The sequence below is a fragment of the Dama dama genome, chromosome 12 (genome assembly GCF_033118175.1).
Source record: "Dama dama isolate Ldn47 chromosome 12, ASM3311817v1, whole genome shotgun sequence".
Lineage (NCBI taxonomy): Eukaryota > Metazoa > Chordata > Mammalia > Artiodactyla > Cervidae > Dama > Dama dama.
Window position 1 is genome coordinate 40339972 of NC_083692.1, and position 21571 is coordinate 40361542.

Sequence of the window (21571 nt, forward strand, 5' to 3'; positions counted from 1 at the left end):
TTGTATTCATTTCTGCTGTACAACAGTATGAATCAGTCCTAAGTATACATATATCCCCTCCCTCTTGAGCCTCTCTCCCACCACCCCATCCCACCCCTCTAGGTCATCACAGAGCACCGAGCTGAGTTCCCTGTGCTATATGCTAGCTTCCCACTAGCCCTCTATTTTATACATGGTGGTGTATACATGTCAATGCTACTCTCTCAGTTTGTCCCACCCTCCCCTCCCTCCCATGGCCACAAGTCCATTCTCTGTATGTATGTCTCTGTTGCTGCCCTGCAAATAGATTCATCAATGCCATCTTTCTAGATTCCATATATATGTGTGTGTTAATACACCATATTTGTTTTTCTCTTTCTAACTTACTTCACTCCATATGACAGACTCTAGGTTCATCCACATCACTACAAATGACCCAGTTTCATTCCCTTTTATGGCTGAGCAATATTCTATTAAGGCCAGTATTCTTGAATGCTATTGGCAATTAAGAAGCACTTTTCTTCCTTAATGTGAAGCAGGAAGAGGGAGGGCAGTGGAAAGTTTATGACAGCAGAAATTGTCCAAGAAACCACATTTTGGGAGTCTTTCTCCAGATTTGCTTTCTTACAGGATTTCAAAGTTGGATGCTTATTTCCCCAAAGTCATGTGTTTCTATTGTTGGCTTGGGTGGGGCCCCTCAGGTCATAATACCAGAGGTCCATTTTGCAGCTTTCTCTCTAAAATCTGCATTGTCTTTCAATTCTCAAATGAACTGCAATATATTTATATATATTTTCTACCAAAATCACTCAAATATCAATGCTGAAATGAAAGACTAGCACTTTTAGAGTTATGTGTGTTGTCAATATTTCATAGCTTTCAATCCCAGAGTAAAGAGCATAATCTTAATAGTTTTTCATTCTAATGCCCTGTTATTTACCCAATATGATTGGAAAAAGAGAAAGAGAAAGACCTTGACCTTTTGCAGTTTTCTTTTTTAAGTGCATTTTATAGTCTGCATAACAAGCCAGTGGTTGTTTAGGCTATATTTTGCCCTGTGATTCATGTTAGAGGTAGCTTCACCAGAGACCTGAAATGGAATTTTTATTTGATTTACATTTATAGTGCAATTTTCTCTGGCATGTTACTTTTATTGTAAGTTGCACCAAAACATGAGGTAAATAAGTAGATTACATTGCTAAACAAAGAACAGAAAAAACATATTAAAAAAACTAGATTCAGAATAATTAATTTTTTTAAAGACTGCATCAATCTACATACCTGATTTCCACTTCAGAAACTGGAAAACTTAAAAAGATATAAAATACTAATAATTCTTAAATGGCTTTGTAAACCAGCAAGACACAATTATAGAAAAGGTACACCTTTTTCACCATAATTTCACTGGCATTTATACAGCCAACAGATAGTAAATTCTTACTCAGTTAAAATCATTGAGCTGGGTGCTTGGGATAATGCAGTCAATTACACAAAATAGTTTTATTCCTCATGGAACTTTTATAACCTAGCAGAGCAGTGAGAGAGAAAGAGGTCACACATGTATATATACATGCCTCTATTTATACAGGTATATATATATATATATATATATATATATATATATATATACACACATGTATATACGGAATTACGCCTATATTCTACTAATGTGTTTTAATGGAGACATTACATCATTTCAATTTTAACTGACATTTGATTTCTATAAAGCTTAAATAATCTTTTATGATTTTTGCCAGTTATACTTCTCCTTAAAAAAATTGGCTATGACATGTGTTACTTAGTTGTGGCTCAGAGATTTTCTTCTCAGTTTGAATGATGTATTTATATAATCATGTCATATTTACTGAAAATGTTTCCCAGCTTCATATACATTTATATGAAAATTCTATCTATATGAACATAAAGAAATTATTATATAACCAACCTGATCAGTCTTGTTCTTTCTGATCTGTGTTTTTATTTCTGAACTTAGAAAATCTCACCCAGAACTCCTATTTCTTCTCCTTCCACCAACCTGAGTCCAATAGGAAAGAAGGAAGTAAACAATACCATGTTTTGAGATCCCTACTTCTCTATGTGTTAATCATTCAGTCGTGTCCGACTCTTTGCGACCCCATGGACTGCAGTCCACCAGGTTCCTCCATCCATGGGATTCTTCAGGCAAGAATACTGGAGCGGGTTGCCGCCATTTCATTCTCCAGGGAATGTTCCCGACCTGAGGGTTGAACCCGGGTCTTCAGCGTTGCAGGCAGATTCTTTACCATCTGAGCCACCCGGGAAGCCCAATGGATTGATTTATATGTCTGTGCTATTTAATATGTATTATTCTATAGACAATAAAAATGTGATGAAAATATATCTACTATTTTATAAGCTTGATTTTTTTCACCTTTCTTGTAATAATACATTTTTCCATGTCAGTAACTACTTACCTAATCATGTTTTTGAATATATATAGTTTTTATATACTCTCCATCTAATAAATATTTAGAATAGTTTCAAATTAAAATTAAGATTGCTATGGTTTCCAAGAACAAAGTCTGGTATTCATGAAGCCCAGAGTCAGGGAAAAAGCATTTTAAGAAAGAATAATCAGCTGTGGCAAATGAGGTAGAATAATCAATTCACTGCTGAGAACTGACCATTGGATTTGGCAAAATGTAAGTTGCTAGTGGTCTTGACATAACAGTTTCCATGGCATGCTGGAGAGGAAAGTCTGAAGAGGTAAGGGGTGGTAAGGACAAGTTGACAGTGAGTGAGAGCAGATTTCTTGGGTTGTTTGGCTTTAATGGAGGGCATTTCTAACAAGGAGGTAAGAGATGGGTAAAGACAAACTTACCCATATTTTTTAAGATGGAAGATGCTGGGGTTTGAGAGAACCAATAGAAAACATCCCTTTCATATCTGCCCAAATCCTGAATCTATGACACATAGGAAACAGGCAGTTGAAGATCAGAATATTACTTACTGACAAAACTGTTAAGGTAGACGGATCAAGTTCATCAGCCATATACAACTGGTAATATTTTACAGAGAATTAGGAAGACTTACCTGCCCAGTACCTGGCAGCCCTGAACAACTGTAGAGCTTCCCCACTGGGATCTACCCTTGTAATACATAATTTTAAGGAAATGAATAATAGATGGATTTTCTTTAGGCAGGTGGAAGCCCGAGGAGAAAGAGAGAAGCTGAGTTGAGCTTCTCTATTCACCAATCAGATCATTTCCCCATTCCCTGGAGGATGGATGAGTTCTTTCCTAACAAAAGATATCTCACCATGTCTGCTTACTGATAGAAACAGGAAAAACTGAAGATTCAGGGGAGAAGACCAGAGTTCTTGAGCAGGTTACAGTAGATGAGATCTAGTACACAAGCATTTGATAGGAACTCGGGAAGTTTATCCCATTTAGTAGGAGAGGAGACAGAAGGTAAGGGTACAGATAAAGTACAATTGACAAATTTGGTGTTGGAAAATGCATTTCTCTCTTCTGATTGTTCTTATTTCTCTGTGAAATAGGAAGCAAGATCATCAGTTATGAGTGAAAAGAGGAGAACAGTTTCAAAGAGACAGATGGTGTGAGATAATCTTCTCCAAGAGTGGGAAAGGAAATTGACTAGAGAGATGAAGACTGGCTGAGCAGTGCTGAGGGTCCACTTGAGTTTTGTGGTTATAAATTTAGAGTGAGTTCATGCAGTGTGGTAATAGATTTTTTTTCTCCCCTGGCCACACTGCTCAAATGCAGGAAAAGATGAGACAGAGAGCTTTATTCAACCAAGGCTGTGCTTTTGCCAGGTGACTCTGAGAGAGAGAGAGAGAAATAAAGGGTGTTTCGGTTGTATGCAAGGGGGTGATGAAGCATGGAACTTGGTTTAGTTAAAGAGAATAGAAAGGATGAGAGGTACAATAAAAAGGAAACAGGGCAAGGGCAATGAACTGAAGTTCCTAACGGGGTCAAAGAAATGTTGATTTATGAGTACTGGGATAAATATGTTGGAAAGTTAGGTGTGACTGTTACAGAGTAAAGTGCTTGAAATTGAGATACATAAAAGGCAATGACAGGGTCCAGAGTTTAGCTCTGAGAGTCAATAACCAAGGGGGACGGGTTGAAGACATCATTCCAAGTAAAGAGGTCAAGGTTCTGAGAGGACAGGTTATGGGATGAACCATCTACATAACTGCTGAAGATGATGCCAGAAACACTGGGCCAAGTGCTAAAAGCTTCAGTGAGTTGTATAACTGAAAGATTAGAGAATGATTTCAGGGAGGAAGAGTGGAAAGTAGCTTTGTCTACTTTTGGGTTCTGGAAGAAGATAGAAGAGAAAAAATATCTGAAAAAACAATGGCAAATAAGGAGGGCACCAATTATCTTGGCTCCACAGTGTGGAGACTGGGTGAGAAAAAGCAGGTACCACTTAAGAGGGCCTCAACTACTTTCTTTGACTTTTTTAGATAGATTATAAGATAAAGAGATGAATGTTCATGGGAGAGACCACAGTTGTGGAAGATGATGCCAAAGAAAGAACAAAAGTGATAGAAAGCTGAGTGAAAGGATTTGGATGATTGGGGACATGGATCTGTATATGCGGAAATGTTCCGGTATGTTCTTTGCTCACCTGGGTTCCTGGACGTCTGGAAGAGATAAAGGTAAATGAGGTGTACTGGCATTAGTCCTGATGGTCTCTTTGGAGAAGGCAGGTCCTTGAGTCCATTTAACAGCCTTTTTCTTGGTTATAATAGGGGCGAAGTGGAGTATCTGATGATGAGAATGGTGTTCTTAGCACGGACTTACAGAAATCTGGAAAGTTCCTTAAATCCAGCTGAGGGAAACATTATAGTATTCTGAGCTATGCACTTTGCTCTTTTCTGTCCAGAATTTTCTCTGTGTCTGGTCTGTTTATTCTATGTAATGTAATGTAATGTGCATGTAATGTAATGTAATGTGGGTGCATGTTCAGTCGCTCAGTCATTCCCAACTCTTTATGACCCCATGGACTATAGCCCACCAGGCTCCTCTGTCCATGGAATTCTCCAGACAAGAATACTGGAATGGGATGCCATTTCCTCCTCCAGGGAATCTTCCTCACCCAGGGACTGAACCTGCAGCTCCTGCATTGGCAGGTGGATTCTTTACCACTGAGCCACCTAAGAATCCCATGTAATATTACATTGCAAACTTTGAAAAAAAGTCCTCTGGATTTTTTATGTTGATTAATTCTTAAGATTGATTTGAAGCTTAGTAGAAAAATATCAGAATCCTCCTCTTCCTTCCACTCAGAAATAAATTCTTTCCCTCTGAATTTCTCATAACCCTTTAGTTAGATCTCTCTTATAACACTTTATCACAATTATTTTTTGTGAATGTCTTATATATATGACATATACAACTTTCTATTACACTGCACTGCCCCCAAACTATACCTTAAATATAGTGGTTCTGAAATAAATATATGTGGACTGTATGAATAAAAAAGCAATGAACAAGCTGGGAATCCAAAAGTCTGCACTTGAGAATCATTCTGCCTCTTACTAGGTATGTAACCTTGAGCAAGTTATTTAACTTCTCATACTTGTATCTGTAGGATGGGAATAATAATGGTCTTCTCTACTTACAGCCGCTGAAGTAAAAAGTGTGAAAATTAGATACAGTACTGGAAAATGCTTTGAAAACTCATTCCAAGAAAGTGATTTAAAAATGACATTTGAAAAATTATTATCATTCATTACAAGACAATTTGATAATTTGCAAGAAGCACTCTATTATATGTCCAACAATTATCTTTTGGCTCAAATATGTCTCAAAGTAAAAAAAACCTGGCTAGGACACAGATGGTAATTAGGTCCTTTAATTCCACCATGAAAGAAATACTTTACTTTAAAAATACTTTCCATATTTTAGCATGGAAGTACTACTGAAGGTAGTAGCCATGAACTGACATTCAACTCTAAACTCAACAAAAACATGCTATTCCTTCATACTACACCAAAATCCCAACATTACTTATTCCCTAGAGTTAAATATTGTCTTTATTCTTGCATTCTATTTCAAAGAATGTAAAGGAAAAGTATAGTACAGTGGCTTGAATTTGAATCCCAGTTTTGTGACTTAGTGGATTTAAAACTTTAGCAAGGTTTCCTAATTTATAAAATAGAAATGATAGTATCTTCCTCCTAAAGTTATTCTGAGGACAAAATATGATAATATTTAAAATATGGAAGTGAGCAGTTTGATGTGATACCTGACCAATGACAATATCTCAAAAAATGCTAGGCATTTTTAAAATCATCATAAAATATCTAGTAACATACAAAGGATGATAAATGAAATGGAAAACAAAGAGCTAATACGGAGAATCAACAAACCTGAAAGACTGTTCTTGGAAAAAGATTAATAACCTATGGGGAAATTGATCAAGAAAAGTAGAGAAAGAACACACAAGAAATCCTAGAAATGAAAGAGGGATATAACTGCAGATACAGCATAGGTTAAAATTTAATAAGACAATATTGTTAATGCCAATACGTTCAAAAAGTTAGACAAAACAGATACATTTCCAGAAGAGAATTATAAATTACCAAGCTTGGGAAGAAACAGAAAGTTAAAATATTCCTACGAAGGAAGAAAATGAAAGTGTTAGTCGTTCTGTCGTATCCAACTCTTTGCGACCCCTGGACTGTAGCCCGCCAGGCTCCCCTCTGCATGGAACTCTCCAGGCAAGACTACTGAGTGGGTAGCCATTTCCTTCTCCAGAGGATCTTCCCAACCCATGGATCAAACCAGGTCTCCTGCTTTGCAGGTAGATTCTTTATTATCTAAACCACCATATTCCTCTAACCCTTAAAGAAATTGAATTAGTAGTATCAAACCTTCTCATAACAGGTCAAGATAATTTTATAAGTGAGTTATACCAAAGCTTAAGGGAGCAGATAACACTCATCTTATTCAATCTAGCGAACAGAGAAAGAAGTAGAGCTCCTCAAACTCATTTTGCAAGATGAGTAAAGCTTTGAGGCCAGAACCACAAGGATATGAGAAACTAAAATTGCAGTTTAATCTGACTCATAAACATAGATTCAGTGTCCAACCTAAACCAAAATTTATAAAACAAAGTCCATCAAAACAAACAAAAAATAATACATAGAAATATGTATGAAATACATGTTTACCTAAGAAATAAAAGGCTGCAACATTATAAATCTACTGAAACATTTTTCAAAATTAATATTTAAAGAAGAAAAATCATGTAGTCATCTTAATAGATGCAAATAAGGCAATTGATAAAATTCAGCAACCTCAGCAAAAAAAAATTGAAGAAATTTTCTTTAACTTGGTAAGTGTTTTGACACAAATATATAACAAGCATTGTGTAATGGTGAAAAGTTAGAATCATTCCATTTAATCTTAGGAATATAGTGAGGATACTACTATTATTACTTTGATTCAACAATGTACTAGAGATCTAGCTGGAGCAGTAAGGCAAGATAAAAGAAAATGTAAATATATGGAAAGGAAGTAATGTCTACCTGCTTGGGTTGCTATAACAACATATGATAAACTGGGTGGTTTAAACAACAGACCAAAGTTCTAGCCAATTTGGTTCCTGTTATGATCCTGCTTCCTGGCTTGCAAACAGCTAGCTTCTTGCCGTGTCCTCATATGGAAGAAGGAGAGGGAGAGGGAGAGGGAGAGGGAGAGAGAGCGAGCAAGCATGAGAGTAAGCTCCTGATGTTTTCTTGTAAGGTTACTAAACCCATCATGAGGACCCCATCCTCATAACCTAATGTAAATTACTTACCTCCCAAAGGCCCCATCTTCAAATGCCATCACATTGGGAGTTAGGATTTCAACATAAGAATTTGGAGGTGAGGGAGGCAATAACCTGAGGCAACAATTCAGTCTGTAGCAAGAAGATATCAAAACTTCTAAATGATTCATTTTCTGCATAGGAAATCAGATGGATCTATAGAAAAATATTGTTGATAACTGTGATTAGCAAAATGGCCAAAATGGGATTAATATATATATAAATCAGTCACATTTTTTTTCTACCAGAAATAAATAGACAATAAATATTTTGAAATATAAAATTTATAGTAGCAATTAAAAAACCATAAAATACCTAAGAATAAATCTTAGAAAGTATGTGTAAGTATTCATAGAGAAAATTAGAAAACTTCATTAAACAACATTAAGGAAGATCTAAATAAATGGAAAGAAAAGTGGACCAACTACACAGAATAGGGAGCTCAGTATATAAGAGAACTTTACATATATGACAAAGTGAAACCATAAATAAATGGGGAGAGAATATATAACTTAGTATATGGTGTTGGGAAAATTGACTTACTTTAGGGAAAAAAAATGTGGATATATCTATAACACTGTTTACAAAAGTGAACTATATGGATGAATTAAAAATCTAACTGTAAGAATTACATTTTAAAATTCTTAAAAAGAAACACACAAGAATAACTTTGTAACTTAGAATATTGGTTTTCTATTGGTGTTAAAAAATTACCACAAACTTAGTGGCGTAAACAACAGAAATTTAATGTCAGAAGTTTTAAAGATAAGGTGCCTGTAAGTTGTGTTTCTTCTGGATCCTCTAGAAAAGAACCCCTTTTCTTACCTTTCCCTGCTTCTTGAAGCCATCTGCATTCCTTGGCTTGTGGTCCCTTCTTCAGTCATCAAAGCCAGCATCATAGCATCTTCAAATCAGGAAGGACAAGAACACTCCTTGACAAAAATCACAGCAATATCTTTTTTGATTCATCTCCTAGAGTAATGGAAATAAAAACAAAAATAAATGGGACATAATTAAACTCAAAAGCTTTTGCACAGCAAAGGAAACCATAAACAAAATGAAAAGACAACCCACAGAATGGGGAAAAAATGGTTGCAAACCATGCAACTGACAAGGAATTAATCTCCAAAATTTACAAACAGCTCCTGCAGTTCAATATCAAAAAAATAAACAACACAGTCAAAAAAAACATGGGCAGAAGACCTAAACAGTTGTTTCTCCAAAGAAGACATACAGATGGCCAAAAGGCACGTGAAAAGATGCTCAACAGTGCTAATTATTAGAGAAATGCAAATCAAAACTACAATAAGATAGCAGTCATAATGGCCATCACCAAAAAGTCTACAAATTCTGGAGAGGGTGTGGAGAAAAGGGAGCCCCCTTACACTGTTGGAGGTAATGAAAATTGGCATAATCACTATGGAGAATAGTATGGAAATTTCTTATAAAACTAAAAACTGAGTTACCATATGATTCAGCAATCCCACTCCTGGGCATATATCCAGAAAAAAAACATGGTTTGAAAGGATACATGTACACCAGTGTTCACTGCAGCATTATTTACAATAGCCAAGATATGGGAACAACCTAAATGGTTGTTCATCAGTAGATGAATAGGTAGAGAAGGTGTGGCACATATATAAAATGGAATATATATTCAGCCATTAAAAGGAATGAAATAATGCCATTTGCAGCAACATGGATGAACCTAGAGATCATCATATTAAGTGAAGTAAGTCAGAGAAAGACAAGTATCATATATCATTTATGTGAGGAATCTTAAAAAAAAAATGATACAGATGAACTTATTTACAAAAGAGAATTCCAAACTCACAAACTTAGAGAACAAACTTATGGTTACTATGGGGGAAAGGTTAGTGGGGATAGTTAGGGAATTTGGGATTGACATGTACACACTGCTATATTTTAAATGGATAACCAATAAGGACTACTGTATAGCACGGGGAACTCACAACTTTTTGTATTTTGTTGCCCAATAAATCTGATAATATTTTGGTAAAAAAAATTATGTAATAACCTAAATGAGAAAAGAATTGGAAAAGTAATAGATACATGTTTGTTTATAACTTTGCCGTATACCTGAAACTAACACATTTTTAATCAACTATACACCAATATAAAAGAAAAAAAATTTTTTAAATGTCTATCTCTTCTGCCCTCTGCTTCTGCCATTATACCTATTTCTTTAATTCTCACTCTCTTGTTTCCCTGTTTCCTTATAAGGACCCTCGTGATTACACTGGGCCCACCCAGATAATCAAGGAAATCTTCCCATCTCAAGATCTTTAACTTAATCATATCTGTAGAGTCTCTTTTTCCACATAAGGTTATGTAGTCATACGTTCCAAGGATTAGGATACAGATGTCTTTGGGGGCCATATTCTGTCTACCACACTTAGAAGTAGGAAAAGGACTCTTGGAGAATATTTCAGAAAGTTAAATCATAAGGGGGGAAAATTGCATCAAAACGAAGAACTTCTGAAAGTAACTGCAGAAGACACAAATAAATGGAAAGATATTTCATGCTCATGGGTTGGAAGAATTAATATTTTTTAAATGTCCATACTCTCCAACGTGATCTACAGATTCAAAAATATCCCTACCGAATTTTCGATGTCATTTTTCACAGCAATAGAACGAATAATCCTAAAATGTGTCTAGAACACACCACAAATGACCTCAAATAGATACAGAAATCCTGAGAACAAAGAACCAGAGGTCATACTTCCTGATTTCAAGCTATATTACAAAATTAAAATAATTCAAATAGTATGGTAGTCTTATAAAATAGACACTTAGACCAATGGAATAGAATAAACCCACATATCTATATGGTAAGTTAGTTTCTGAACAAAGGAGCCAAGAATATACAATGGGGAAAGGATAGTCTATTTATTAAATGTTGTTGGGAAAACCGTACAGCTACACATATAAGAATGAAACTTAACCATTATCTTACATCATACACAAAAATCAACTCAAAATGAATTAAAGACTTGAACTTAAGACCTGAAACCATAAAACTCCTAAAAGAAAACATAGGAAGTTAAGCTCCTGTGAGGATTTTTTGGACTTCATATCAAATACAAAGGCAACAAAAGCAAAGATAAACAAGTGTGACTATCTTGAACTAAAAACTTCTTTACAACAAAGGAAACCATCAATAAAATTAAAAGACAATCTACGTAATAGGAACAAATATTTTCAAGTTCTGTATCTGGTGGGATGTCAGAAGTTCAGAAGTGACAGAAGTCAAACCAATGAATCACTGAAGTAGTAACTAGGAAAAGTTTATTGTGCACACACCAAAACAGTCTGCAAACCAGGATCACTGAGTTTCAGAGGGATATTGTTATAGAGCAGTTATATAGTGAGAAAGCAGTGATCTTTATTCTTTACAGTGATTGGTCATTTCATTAGAATTTTCTTCAGTGATTGATAGGAAATTGGTTAGTGATTACCTCGTATCAGCCTTGGTAAACAGTGTAAGTATTGCTTCTGATCTCTAGAAGCATAAGCAAGAAATGACCCAGATCAAGTTAGTCTTGCAAAGTGAGCTAAATTAAGCTTTGCTAAGATGATTAAACTGGTTTTGTCTACTCAGGAAATTTTCAAGATTGGTCTCCAATTTTTTCTTTTTAATTTTTAACAGGGTTAATATCTAAAATATACAAAGAATTCACACAACTCAGTGTAAAAAAAGATCAACTAAAACTAGGCAGAGGAACTAAATAGACATTTTTCCAAAGAGGAATACAAATGGCCAACAGGTACATAAAAAGGTGCTAAACTCACTAATCATCAGGTAAATGGAGGTTAAAACAGCAAAAGATATCATTTCACACCTTAGGACAGTTATCATCAAAAACACAACAAATAAGTGTTGGTGAGAATGTGGAGAAAAAGGAAACTTGGTACACTGTTGGCAGAAATGTAAATTGGTGCAATCACTATGGAAAACAATATGGAGGATCCTCAAAAAATAAAAAATAGAACTGCCATATGATCCAGCAATTGCACTTCTAAATACATATATTTGAAACAAGCAAAAGCATTATCTCAAAGAGGTATCTCTACCCCCGTGTTCACTGTAGCATTATTCACAACAGCCAAAACATGTAAACAAATTAACTATCCATTGATAGATAAATGGGTAAAGAAAATATACTGTTCTTTAAGGTAATACTATTCAGTTATTTAAAAAAAATCTTGCCATTTGCAACAACATAGATGGATCTTGACGACATTATGTTAAGTGAAATAAGTCAAAAAGAAAGACAAATACTGTGTGATCTCACTTATATTGTGGAATCTAAGAAACCTGAATACATAGAAACAGAATAGATTGGTAGTTGCCAGAGATGAGGGGAGGGGGCTGAGAGAAAAGAGTGAAGTTGGTCAAAGGGTACAAATTTACAGTTATAAAATTAATAGACTCTGGGGTAAAATGTACGGCATGGTGATTACAGTTGACAATACTATATTGTATATTTAGAAGTTGCAAGGGAAGCAGATTTTATTTTCTTGGGCTCCAAAATCACTGTGGCTGGTGACTACAGCCATGAAATTAAAAGATGCTTGTTCCTTGGATGGAAAGCTATGCCAAACCTAGACAGTGTATTAAAAAGCAGAGACATCATTTTGCCAACAAAGGTCCATAAGGTCAAAACTATGGTTTTTCCAGTAGTCATGTGAACAGATATGAGAGTTGGACCTTAAAGAAGGCTGAGCATCAAAGAATTTATGTTTTTGAATTGTGGTGCTGGAGAAGACTCTTGAGAGTCCCTTGGGTTGCAGGGAGATCAAACCAGTCAATCCTAAAGGAAATCAGCCTGAATATTCATTGGAAGGACTGATGCTCAAGCTGAATCTCCAATACTTTGGCCACCTGATGTGACATGCTGACTTGCTGGAAAAGACTATGATGCTGGGAAAGATTGAAGGCAAAAGGAGAGGAAGAGGGGTCAGAGAATGAGATGGTTAGACAGCATCCGTGACTCAATGGACATGAATTTGAGCAATTCCAGAGATAAAGGAAGATAGAAGAGCCTGATGTGCCGAAGTCCATAGGTTCACAAAGAGTCAGACAGGACTTAGCAACTGAACAACAACAGGAAAATAGATCTTAAAAGTTCTCATCATAAGAAAAAAAAATTGTAATTATATGAGGTGATGAATGTTAACTAAACTTGTAATTACTCCACAATATATACATATGCTAAATCATTTTGTTGTATATCTTAAACTAATAGCATGTTTTATGTCAAATATATTTCTCCTGTTGTTGTTCAGTCACTCAGTCATGTCCAACTCTTTGCAACCCCATGGACTGCAGCACGCCAGGCCTCGCTGTCCCTAGCCATCTCCTGGAGTTTGCCCAGGTTCATATTTATTGTATCCAGACATCTCATCCTCTGACGCCCTCTTCTCCTACTGCCCTCAATCTTTCCCAGCATCAGGGTCTTTTCCAGTGAGTCGGCTCTTCACATTAGGTGGCCAAAGCACTGGAGCTTCAGCTTCAGTATCAGGCCTTCCAGTGAATATTCAGGGTTGATCTCTCTTAAGATTGACTGGTTTGATCTCCTTGCCATCCAAGGAACTAAATTTAAAAAATAAAGAACTCCTATTCAGCAAAAGACACTGTAGAAAAAGTTAATAGGAATAAAACATAAAAGAAGGTATTGTCTAAAATAGATAAGGGATTAATATCTAGAATATATAAGAATGCCTCATCCAGCAGTCCTAACGGGAAAATATTCATCTCATCACATCATAGGAAAATGGCAGCAAAAGAAATCCAAAAGGGAAAAAATCATGTCAAGAGACTCTAAAGTCATTAGTAATCAAGAAAATAAATGTTAAATAAAGTTATATTCTCTTATACCTACAAGATTAGAAAGTTGGATAATGCAACAGGAAGGCAGGGAGTGGGAACTACACACTGAAGCCATTCTGGAGAGAAATCTGTCAAAATGTAGTGCTCTATCCATATTCATCATCTGTGACACAGCCCTTCTCTAAGTGAATAACCCCCAAAGAAATTTACCTCCACACAACTGAACCAGGTTGTTCATGGAACTCATGGAACTATTATTTGTGTATATGTGAGCAGGGCAGGGTGAGTTGAAGTTAACTGGGGAGGTGAATAAATGAAATAAAGCAGCGTCACATGTTGACATTCTATGCAGCCATTAGCAAGAACCATCTAGATAGACATAAAAGCACTTAAATGTATCTGAAAAACAGGACTGAGAAGAAAAGAGTAATAAATGATATTATAGAAAAGCATTTACAGAAATTAAAATACACACAAAAGCATACGTTACAAAAACACAGACCAAAAGATTCACATCAAACTAATTAGAATTTTGACAATGATGGGCAAGGGGGAGGAAGGCTGGGAAAGAGGGATGGAGAGAGAAGGGAGGGTGGAAGGGAAGGGGGAGGGAAGGAAGGACCGAGGAACGAAGGAAGAATGTTCAAGGATCTAAACACTGAATATTGTAAATATATCAATTCTCTCCAAATTGACTTATAAACTCAGTAAAATCCTAACATAAATTCCTATAGGATTCTAAGTGAAACTTGACAAGTTGATTCTAAAATTTATGTAGAAGAACAAAAGGTTAGAATGGTTACTGTACTCTTCAGGAAGAATAACAAGGAGACTGCAAAAATCAAGACTTACTGCAAAGCTTTCACAGTTAAGAATATGATCTTGTAATGTGTAGCAGACAGACCCATGGAATATAATATAGAACCCATATTCGTGGAAACCTGATATATGATAGGGGGCTGGTATATAGACTATGCAATAAATAGTAACATGGCGAGGCACTTGGTTATACATTTGAAGAAAGAAAATGGATTCATTCCCATTCCATGTATATAAACCAGTTACATATATAGTTTGAAAACAAAACTTGAAGATAGTCTATTTTGGAGACAAAATAGAATATCTTTATGATCTTGATGGCAGACATGATTCCTTAAGCAAGATTAAAGAGGTAGCTATAATAAAATATTGGTAAATTTTGACAGTTAAAATTTAGAACTCCTCTTCATCAAAGGGCTTCATAAAGAAAGTAAAAGGCATTTATCACATGTAAAATTGAAATATCTGAAGTCTAGATTTTTTACAAAGTATTATATAACAATAAAACTAAAAAGAAAAAAAAAAAAACAGAAGAAAAATAGCCAAAAGACATGAATTCAAATAGGAGATATGAATGGCAGATAAACAGGTACTGTTTATAGAAAGGTACTCAGGCTTGTTAGTATTCAGAGAGGCATAAATTAAAATCCTAAGGATGTACCAATTCATACACATCAGAGTGGTACATTTTCTAAAGTCTGATAACACTGAATGTTGCTGAAGAGCTGACAGCCTAGCTTTCATATTTGGCTGGTGGGAATGTGCATTTGTATAACACCAAAGCAATTTGGCATTAGGTAGCAAAACCGATGGTGAACCTACCCCATGGTCCTGCTCTTTCACGCATATTTCATGCCCTAGAGAAACTTTTGCATGTGTACACCAGGAGTTGGGCAAGAGAATGTTCCCAGAAGCACTGCTCTCATTAGCAAATGAACCAGAAAGAGCACAATGCCCATAGTGAAGCAAAAACGGGTAATACATTGGGAGGTAGGCATAACATAAAATCCCCTACAGTGTCTTGAACCACATTCATTCATTCATTCATACTGCATTCAACTACATTCATAATATATACTACATAGATTAACATGGATGAATCTCAAAAATCAGATTGAGTGGAATAAGCAAGTTGTAGGCAACCACACTACATATCCTATTCATGCAAACTCTGAAACCATAAATGTAACAATGCTTGTTTAGGGATAGTTACATATGTAACAAAGTCCAAAATGAAAGAGAATTATAAACATTGGATAGAAGCAGGAAGAATTCAACTAGGGACATATTAACATAGAATTTTTTTTAAAAACTTTTATTTCTTAAGCTATGTGCTATGTCCATGGGGTTTTATTTTTCCTTTTGCTCTGTAGTATATACATACATATATAGACACACAGAATGTATATATAAATATCTGTTATGTTCATTATCATATTTGTATCACATTCTTTTGTGTGTATTATTTCATGGTAAAACTGCAAACAATGAAAGAAAAAGTGAAACTTCCAGTTGGCATATAAACGGTTTCCAGTATAAGCTGTCACAGCTGATGCTCAGGTTCCATAACTTTCCCAAGCCTAAAATTCCCACATCTTGTGGCTTTATGCAAAAGTAATTCCACAAAGCCTGTGGCTGGGAACATACACTCTTACACAGGTCTGAAAGACACACACAGACACACACACACACACAGACACACACACACAGGTGGCAATCACAATTGTCACCCCTCTTTCCCCTTTTTGAGCTCCATTGCTGAGACTGGCAAATTAGCAGCCTTTTATCTTGGATGGGAGGGGGCACCAAGGAGAACAAAGCCAGTCAAAATGCCGACCATCTAGATTTCCCTCTATACCTGAAGAAGACGAGGACTCAGGCACTGCTGGGGGTCTTGGCAGAGCCTAGGGGGTTTTCATGCAGGAGGGAGCTGTGTGAAAGTGCCGGGGAATACTGGCCTGTGGGAGGGACACGCATGGAGCTGACACTCTGAGAGCAGTATTAGGCATACCAAATGTACTCACCGTCCTGAGAATTCCTTCTTCCCTTTGACATTGCTAAAAATGGAATCAGTTGCAAACAGTATGTGACTGTGTATGGTAATTTGGGTAAAGCTTGTCAAGGGTAATATGTAGCCAGAAACATGGTATGGTCAGGGATCAAAATATTATTTTTAAGATGACGTTATTTCTCAAGCTTCCTCAGGAGCTTACAAATGTATTCGGAAGATTTACCTGAGTTCAGTCACGTCCACAGTCCAGATAGTCTCGTCACCACATTATTAACCCAAGGTTGTGTCCTTGGGAAGCTTCTGGGAGCAAGGAGCTTGGAAGGTAAACAAGCACCCACTCCAAACACAGGGGGAAGGGTGAGGAACATTCAAATGCCCAGGTCCAGCTTTCAGGGCAAGACAGCGGGCAGTCACCTGTTCTTGAAGACTTTCCCCTGACAGATGAAATGGTGTGGCTTTCAGAGTAGCCAGTGCTATCTCAGAAGACTATTCAACCCTTAAAGAAAAAAGAAAAAAACCTTTTCTTTCTCCCAAAATACTCTCCACACCCTGACAGTAGCTAAGCAGCCCTTTCTAGTAAACTGCCATGGTGGGGGAAATATCATCACTCACTCAGCTGTAGGCAGTCCCAGGGGACTACCTCGGACTAACAGAGCCATTTCAGACCTGAAGCAGAGGCCGATGATATCCAGGAGAACTGGGGAGATTTTCAGAGTGATTGCAGCTAGTGAAAACACCACGTTCTTTCTATAAGTTTTGTTTTCTTGTGAAGTGAGATCACATGACAATAGAACAAGTTACATCTAGGCCTTCAGTCAAACATAATTTTTGACATGATTTTTCTGCCTCTGGCTCGCTGTTAAGTCTACCTCTGCTAACAAATACACTTAACTTTAGATGTTTTGAATTATAGCAACTGTAAAACCAAGGGGTCCCACCCACCAGCTGTAAGAAATTTGTATTAATTCTAGGAAATGGGAAGCTTTTAAAGAAAGATGTTTGGTTTTCTCCCAGTCATTCAAGTGTGTCACCAGATGTAATAAAATCATACCAAATTGTGTTTTTATTTTGTCATGAAGGATGCTGACCTTGAGGGACATGGCATGATGTGCCTAAGTAATGGAATTAACTTGAATAGAGTCTGCTTTTTTTTTAATGCAAACCCAGTAAATTGTTAGAATGCCTGGATCTCAACTTGGCTTGATATCCTAGTCTATTCAGGCTACTATTAAAAAATGTTACAAACTGGATAGCTTATAAACAACATAAGTTTATTTCTCAGTTTTGAAGGCCGGAAGTTCAAGGTCAGGGTGCCAGCATAGTTGGGTGAGGGCCTGTTCAGGGTTGCAGACGTCTTATTATTTATATCTTCACATCGGGGAAGAGGCATGGGTTAACTTTCTGGAGTCTCTTTTGTAAGAACCCTAATCCCATTCACGAGGGGTCTACTCTCGTGATCTTATCACCTCCCCAAAGGTGCCACCTCCTAACACCATCACCTTGGGCATTAGGTTTTCAAAATATGAATTTTGGCATGGCGGCACATAAGCAGTCAGATCATAGCACTTAGGTTACTTCCCCAACTTCTTAACTGCTTCCCTTGGATGCATAGTACTAATAAGAGAATCTTTCAAAAGTCAGGAAGAAGAGAAAGAAAAATGAAATGTAAACAGGAAGGATGGATAAAGATGAGAGGGAAGAAAGAGAAGCAAAGATGAAATGAAGAAAGAGAAGTATGAAAGAGGGCAAAAAAGTAGATGAGAGTAGCGGGAGATGAAAAAAGGGAGGTGAAATGCCCATTTAACACTGAACTGAGCAGGTTCCCACAAGGCTCAAGGAGGTTCCCGGTGATATTGCAACGTCCCTTTGGTGGAAGCATCAGATTAAGGGTTTCATTGCAAATTATTTTTACTTTTTTGTTTTTCCCCCTAGGAGAAAGTACTCTATTAGATTAGCAATTTGAGTGTGGAGCCTGCCTGTACTGGTCTAATTAAGATCTAGTTCCCAACAAGTAAAGGGAAGGCTGCTCTGTATCCTGAGCCCATCTGCTCCTGCGTGACCCTTGACCCGCTCAGCAACTCTCAGACAGCACCAAGTGGAAAGCTCACAACTGAGGTTTACAGAAACAGAATTTAATCTGGAAGGTGTAGAGTATTTTTGCCCACTGAGTTTTGTCTATTTGATGTAAACACACGCACATGTGTATAGGCACATACATATACATCAACAAAATGCTTGGATTTAAGGCTTTTCAGATAATTAAGCAGGGACATGTTACCACCATTGTGTCTTTCTGTAGCACAATAAGATACCAGTGTTTTCAGGCCAGGGGTGACATCTGCTCAAGGATTTCTGTAACAAGACCAGCCCACCACACAATCACTAGCTGGTTGGCTTTGGAGCCCCATTCTTTCTCTGTGTCAGCAGCCCTGAATGACAGTGTCACTCTTTCTTATGGTCCTGAGGACACTTAGGGAGTCTGTCATTTATTTGTTTAACAAAAAGAAGAGCTCATTTCAAAAGCACACAGTGAAGAGGCGCTGGGCCGTACCAGCTAAATCCTACTTTTGTATTTGATGAGCTTTATTGAGGATTTGCATACTCGGTAAGGAAAATTGACAGTCACTCACTCAGCTCCATGTTATTATTTCACATCCTATCAGTACCTCTCTTTTGTCCAGTGTGAACCCCTGGAATATTCCTCTTAATTTTTAAAGTTTTGTCATTCCTGCAAGGATACAATCTTAGCATTACGTTGCCAGGATGAAATGGGGAGAAACATGATGTCCTTTGCAAGTGATATTTGAAAGGAAGGATAAATTCATAAACTGTTACATAGCTAGTAACCTAAATATTTGCTTGAAAAAAGTGAAGTGAAAATTTTAGTCAGTCAGTCGTATCTGACACTTTGTGACCCCATGGACTGTAACCCACTAGGCAACTCTGTCCATGGAATTCTCCAGACAAGAATATTAGAGTGGGTAGTCATTCCCTTCTTCAGGGGATCTTCCCAACCCAGAGAGAGAACCTCAGTCTCCTGCATTGCAGGCGGATTCTTTACTGTCTGAGCCACCAAAGGAAGCACTATTCAATTTTTTATTGTTAGCTTACTGGAACATTATTAGAGTGTTATGTAAAGGAGATAACAAAAGTTTACAGGTAGAGCATATGTAGCCTGAGTGGCTGTCACACTTATTGTGCCAGTCACATTACTATACATCGTTACATATTGTCTCTAAGTCTTCACCACTAACCCAACAGGCAAATATCACTGTCCCCATTTTACAGATGAATAGACTAAAGCTTAACAAAGTAAAGAGACTTGCCAAGGTTATGGGCTAGTAAGTGGAAGAATAGAGATTCAAACCCTGTCTGATAGACTTTCTCTGCCTAACCCATGTCCTGGATTAGACTGTCTGGTTCAAATCCTGACTCAGTGATGCTATGTGTATATATGGATATACGACTAGAAGTCAATCACTAAACCTTTTTTTACTCAGTTTCTTACCATAAACCGCAAATAATAATAGGAGCTATCCTCACAGAGTTGTGAGAAATAAATGAAATGACACAAGTACTTACAACAGTGTACTTAACCACATGCATGATATGCTTCCATAAATGTAGATATTATTTAAAATGTTTGTAATGAATAGATAAAATCACCCTTCACTGTATGGCACTTGTTCCTTTATCTTGGTTCTAACAGATCTATTGTACTTGTGTCTTTTAATGAAAGCTTACTCAAATCTGTTTTGGAACCAAAATGGGCATAAGTAACAAATGCTTGAATTAATTTCAGATTTTGATCCACTGAAAGACCTGTTGCAGAAATGTTTCCCCTGTCCCCTTCCAGTGGCCCTGAGTAGGAACTGTCCATCTACATGATGACCCCATCTGGTGACAATGAAATGGTGCCCTCACTGCATCTCATCTCCAGCAAGACAGACAACAGACGATTAGTGAAAATAAAATTTTAGTTGGAAATTATTTGGGAATGGTTCAATTCTCACATATGGATGCAGCCTGACTGGAACTGGAAAGATCTATCCTATTTGGTTTCTTTTCAAGGTCTTGAGAAGAGCTCTAAAAATCATCTCAGGCCATCTGGCCTATTTTTTTCATACGTGTGACTCCTACAAGGAAATGTGGTCAGAGAAGATACATAGAAGTTTCCAGGTGTCTTCCTTAAAAGACAGCAGAGGCTTGCTCTGTGCACCTTTCAGGTCCAGCCCTCCTTCATTGTCTGGTTATGTCCTAACCAAGGGGCGGATGGCCGTACTTTAAGGCCAGCTAGAAGAAACCCCAAAATACCCAGGCCAGGATTCAGGCAGATACTGGTTTGACTCTCAGTCCATTCTCTTTCCACTGAGCCATTTTTTCAAGGCCTTATTCACAAAACTTTACTCAGTAAAAGACATAAGACAAGTGTGTAAAGAACAGAATGAAGTCTGAGCAAGGTCAGTATTGATTCCACGAACTTTGGAATGAAAATCTCCCCTATGTAATAAGTGTAATAATGGGCAAGTAAATAAACCTTTCCAAGCTGCAGTTTTGCATCTATAAACTGAATAATAATATTGAAAATATTTAATGAAATAATAGGTGTAAAGTGTTTAACACAATCCCTGGCATAAAAATTATAGCCTCCCTCCATCCTCATCTCCTCCCCCTCCTCTTTCTTATTTTCCAATTTAGAATACATACCAGAAGAAAAGCACTAAGTATTTTAAAGAGAGAAATTCTTCTGATCTGGGTTTTAAGATATCTCAGTTTTTTGAGGTAATCAGTTCCTATCCCTAGAAATTCTGAAACTAGGCCTAGAAATCTGCATTTTAAAAAGTATCTTTGTTGATTATTTTTCAGGTGGACCATGGACCACATTTTGAGAAATATTTGGTCAGGCAATAACATTGGACAAATAGGTGGAAGGAAAGACAGAGGAAAAAAATACAGGCTATGAAGGTGAATGTTGGACAACCCTAAATGTTGGACTACAAAACTTGAAATTAACAGTTAATGAAGCCATTTTATGTTTTTTAATAGAGTTTTTAATCCAACCTTTTATTTAGGAAAAGCAA